Consider the following 5,016-nt stretch of genomic DNA (forward strand, 5'->3'; position numbering starts at 1 on the left):
CCAAACAAAAAGTATCTTACCTCTGGTCTGCATCTTGAGGTGGTATTAGTTTTTAAAAGCAGCTTCTGTTCTGACATGCCAAAGTCATGATATGTACTGAAATATCAATATTAGACAAGCAACATTCTCAGCATACAACATTAAAATGTTAAACTATTTAAAATGTTTACATTTTGATATCTAGTATTTCCATTCACTCACCCAGGATTATAACCATCAGAATAACATTCAGAACACTGTAAATGAACAGAAGACAGTTCTCCCATGATGACCTGCAGTTGCAGGTCTGATTTAGTCAGTATAAATCTCTGGGGTAAACAAAACAGATTTACTGCACAGCCCAGTTTGTACAGTGCATTCAGAAAGTATTTAGACCCCTTGACATTTTATTACGTTACAGCCTTATTCTAAAATGTATTCAATTGGGGGGGTTGTCTGTTTTTTTTCCATTGACCTTGTTTGGCTTGTTTTTTGCTCTGACATGCACTGTCAGCTGTGGGACCTTATATAGACAGTTGTGTGCCTTTCCAAATCATGTCCAATCAATGGAATTTACCACAGGTGGACTCCAATCAAGTTGTAGAAATGTCTCAAGGATGATCAATGGAAACAGGATGGACCTGAGTTCAATTTTGAGTCTCATAGCAAAGCTTTCAGCTTACATTACTAGTGGAAAACCTAACTGAAGTAATGAAGTCAAAACTTCAAAAAGTGATGAGCGCAGTCTGTGCAAAGAGGAAGTGGTGAGTGTCAATTCATCTCTTTCTTAGTGACCATTTGTCATTATGCAGAAGGTCAAACGTTAAAAAAATATATACAGGGCAGGAAATTCTATTGAAAAAGTGATTTTCAAAAATATCCCTGGTATTAAAGCTAGAATCCTTAGTCGCTACATACATTTTTAAAACTTTTATATACTGAACAAAAACATAAACGTAACAAGTTACAGTTCATTGAAGGAAATCAGTCAATTTAAATACATTAACTAGGCCCTAACCTATGAATTTCACAGCCATGGGTAGGCCTGGGAGGTCTTAGGCCCACCCACTTGGAAGCCAGGTCCACCCACAGGGGAGCCAGTCCCAGTCAATCAGAATGAGTTCTTCACACAAAAGGGCTTTATTACAGACAGAAATACTCCTCAGAAATACTGGAAACTGAACTCTGGAGTAAATAGTTGAGGCAACGTGGTCGGGCCTTGGTCCTCTTGGTGTGAGTACCAGCTGTATCACGTCATACTGAAAAACAATGTGGATATGAGTGAAAACATCCCTCATAAAGATAAATATGATGTAATATTCATATACTGTAAATATATATCCATATTCCCACTACAGATACTGACCTCTAGACTGTCTGTCCTTTCAGGTGGTTCAGGGGTTGGAGGAGAGTCATGGTTCTTCTGGCAAGCAGCTCTCTTCCACAGCACTGAAATGGCTAAGATAACCCATACAGATGGAATTAGTATAGACTATTGTGATCACACTTCACTGAGTAACATCTTACAGTGTGTATTGGGTCTCCATGCAGTCAAAAGTACAGTAACAGATAGTCCTAACATTGCTTGTAAAGGCAGGAAAGGGTAGCCTGGTATCCAGTCTAAAGAAAAGTTTTAGTACGATAAAAAATATAATAATATGCCATTTATCAGAACTGAACAGTTCAGTGTTGCATTGTGTCCAAGTTCTACCAGTGTCTCTGTCAAAGCCTCAGTTCCAACACAGTTTTAAGACACCTAAGAACAGAAGAATCCATGAGACACTTCATTTATTGTAAAATTAATGTAAAATAAATAACATAAGAATAATAGTCTTACAGAGCAGACAGGCAACAATCCTCGACATCCTCAGAGCTGTGATAAATATTTGAGACTGAACTGACTTCCTCCTTCTAACAGACATCTGTCTGAACACACAATGCAACAACATGATCAAACCATAGTTTACAAAAAGCTAAAAGAAACACTCTTTAATATAGAGCATTGAGGAAGTGAATATGTTTCCTTTAAAAACACTGTGTGGTCAAAGTAAAATACTTTCTAATTGAAAGGTTGACTGAACTAATAAGCTTTTTACTGTGGAGCACATGTTCGATATCAACAAAACATATGTCATTTGGTAGTACAATATTAATAACTGATCTGGAAATACTTCAATATCTTAGTAAGTAAAGCTGCATCTTGTTGACAGAAGGGACACATTGACTCAAATCTATTTCCAATTTGATTTAACAGATGGCCCTGGTTTTTAAAAACATTATGCCTTTAAATCAGAACAAATATTGTATTAAAAGTGCATTACATTTAGTTCACAAAAGCAAAGCTAAAATGTTTGGTATTTTACTAGGATCCCCATTAGGTGTTGCAGTGGTCCTATCAGTAAACACTTTGGCTTCATGCAATTTGGAATAACTATTTTACTCACCTCTAGGAAGGTGGTTCAAGCAAGATATATATTTGCAGTCACTTATTACATACATTAAAAAATAAAAAAGTATTTCAGCAGTTTAACCACTCAGAACTTGTCAACAGTCTCATAAGCAGTACAATGACCAATTTATGTGATGTACATCAAAGGAAATGGAGATCTGGACTGAGGAGGAGAACCAGGAAGAGGATGAGGTTCTGTCCTTTGATGCTCATGCTGCTGCTCTTTGAACCAACTTCAGGAGTTGGTTTCTCTGTAAAATACAGAAGGACATTTTTATAGTGTTATCATACTGTATCATCAACTTCTTAAAACTGTTAATGGAAATAACAATACTGTATAGATAAGAGGCTGTTACACTTGGTTGTAATGCAAACCTTGAACAGAAAGTTCCACTTGATGCCGAATGTTCATTCTTGGTATGAAACATGAATAACTCCCACTATCAGAGTCCTTGAGATCAGTCAGTAGGAGAGAGAAGTTGCCTTTTGCCCATTCTTCTGGGAAAATCCTGGTTCTGTCTCTGAACTGACGGTGTTGGTCTGTCAAGTCTGATTTTCCACTGACAATATTGTAGACATTACGGTCATCCTTGTATCGCCAAAATATGGTGACCTCTTCAGTAGGCATTGCATTGTACCTACATGTTAAAATAACCTTCCCTCTTGTAAAACCTTCAACTCTCTCCTGCGAAGAGTCTACAAAACAGACAAAATTAGCCTCCAATGAATCCATCTGAAACCAATATGGAATTTTGCACATGTAGAATAAGAACAAACAATATAAAGCATGACTGATATTACTACCTTGGAGTGCCAGCAACAGGATCACACAAACCGGCAACCAGGACCTGTGGAGTAGTGATAGAGCATGTTATGGTTGGGAACGAGACTAGCAGGGTTATAAACATAGTGGCCTGGCTGAACATGAAAGAAAAGCTGAGCAACCAATCATAATACTGCTATTGCCATATTGGCACTGACATGTGGATGCATTCCAAAGGGGTAGTCAACCTAAAGGACATGTTGCAACAGATGTGATGTTCCTCCCCATTGAGTATTTTCCTTAGGCCTAGTTCTTAATCTGCCTAAGGAACTGTTACTTTACTGTACTTGAAATGCCTTCAGACTAGACTGTATCCATATGTAAAGGTATGTGTAAATCAACAATGTAGTCAATGTACTAACTAGCCAAAACAAAAGAAGCAGTGAAGTGTGTTTTATAGACTAACTTGTGAGTACAGGTAACGAACAGTAAGAGGTCTCTGTAGTACAGGTCTATCCACCTTATTTGAGATAACAGGGACTTTCCTTACTACCTAGATAGGTCTACTTGCTACATGTTGAACATTAGGCTACATTTGTTGAGTGGACTAACGTCGTGGGAGGGACAACACAACGCATGTGCCTTTGTTGGGTTGGCAAGCTAGCTAATGATTAATCTTTGGTTAGCTATGATCCATCTCTGCCTTAACAGGCCAAGGTCAGGCTTCTCACAGCCATATGAACTAGTAGCTAGCTAGATAATTGGCCACGTTTAGGCTACTTCAGCTAGTTAGCTCCTGGCAATATAATTCGACATAGTTATGTTCTTATAGATAAGATCAGCTGGCCAGTTAACATAGTTAGCCAATGCTAACTTACTGTTATTTGCTCAAGTAGCTAATTGACATATTTCAAATAAAAGCAGGACTAATGATTTTGATAAGTTGTTAGCTAGCCTAGATCGAACACATCTGCAAAGCTATTTGTCTTGTAGCCAACGCGTTATAACGTTATCTAGCAACAGCATATGTTTAACTGGTAGGTGACGTTAGCTAGCTAGCTAGCTACCTACGTTGTTAGTTCACAACACCAATCGTACAAATACATCTACCTTCTATCCATGTCTTCTTAACCTTATGTATACAACACGATATATGTGCTAAACTAGCTAGCTAGCAGTTACTAATTGTGATAGCTATTGAATTAGGCTATAGTCAGAAACGGAAGTCTTGCACAGCGCAATCGCATAACGTACGTCATTCTATTGAACGTATTCTCTTTGGTTGTCCAGTGTACACGTTTGCAATTCATTATCCACTTCTATATCACCAAACACCAGAGCTGTTTTATGGTTAATTGGCTTTGCCTACTCTACACGCCACTTGTAGGCCTATAAATATACCAGACCTTTTTTTCGCACTAAGAGCGCAAACAGATTGGGCGTGAACACGCGTTCACCAATTTCCCGTTACCACTGGAGTGGGTCATGTTTTCGTCTTCTTCTTCTTCTTCTTCTTCTTCTTCTTCTTTGGGATTTCGTTGGCGGATCGCATCCAACTTTTAGGTGCATACACCGTCACCTACTGTACTGGTGTGTGAGGCCTTTCACGGCCTACCTACATTATATTCTTTGATACAATAATACAACATTGGGGAAAAGTAAATTGCCCTATCACCCATTCGTCCTAAAAATCCACCACCCATTGCACTATTTAACCCTATCTAGTCCTACTCCAGACCAACGGCCTTAGAGGACATACCACTCAACACGCCCCTGCAGCTTCCACCACAAACTCAATGTTCTTTGACTTTCAATCCATTTCTAC

At 38.5% G+C, this 5,016-nt stretch overlaps 1 long non-coding RNA gene across 3 annotated transcripts; it reads right to left on the reverse strand.

Annotated features, from left to right (window-relative positions):
* Positions 1-1,100: 1,100 nt before the first annotated feature.
* LOC112230476 lies at positions 1,101-4,439 on the reverse strand. Of its 3 annotated transcripts, none has more exons than XR_002950349.2 (6): positions 4,302-4,439; positions 3,233-3,276; positions 2,804-3,124; positions 1,817-2,679; positions 1,346-1,437; positions 1,101-1,238 (listed from the first exon to the last, which is right to left on the reverse strand). It is a non-coding gene; the product is annotated as an uncharacterized LOC112230476 (long non-coding RNA). The 3 variants fall into 3 exon arrangements; XR_002950348.2 differs by having other exon boundaries at positions 1,346-1,735; XR_002950342.2 differs by having other exon boundaries at positions 1,346-2,679.
* Between the last annotated feature and the right edge of the window lie 577 nt (positions 4,440-5,016).

This window comes from Oncorhynchus tshawytscha, unplaced genomic scaffold (genome assembly GCF_018296145.1).
Source record: "Oncorhynchus tshawytscha isolate Ot180627B unplaced genomic scaffold, Otsh_v2.0 Un_scaffold_4246_pilon_pilon, whole genome shotgun sequence".
NCBI classification, from domain to species: domain Eukaryota; kingdom Metazoa; phylum Chordata; class Actinopteri; order Salmoniformes; family Salmonidae; genus Oncorhynchus; species Oncorhynchus tshawytscha.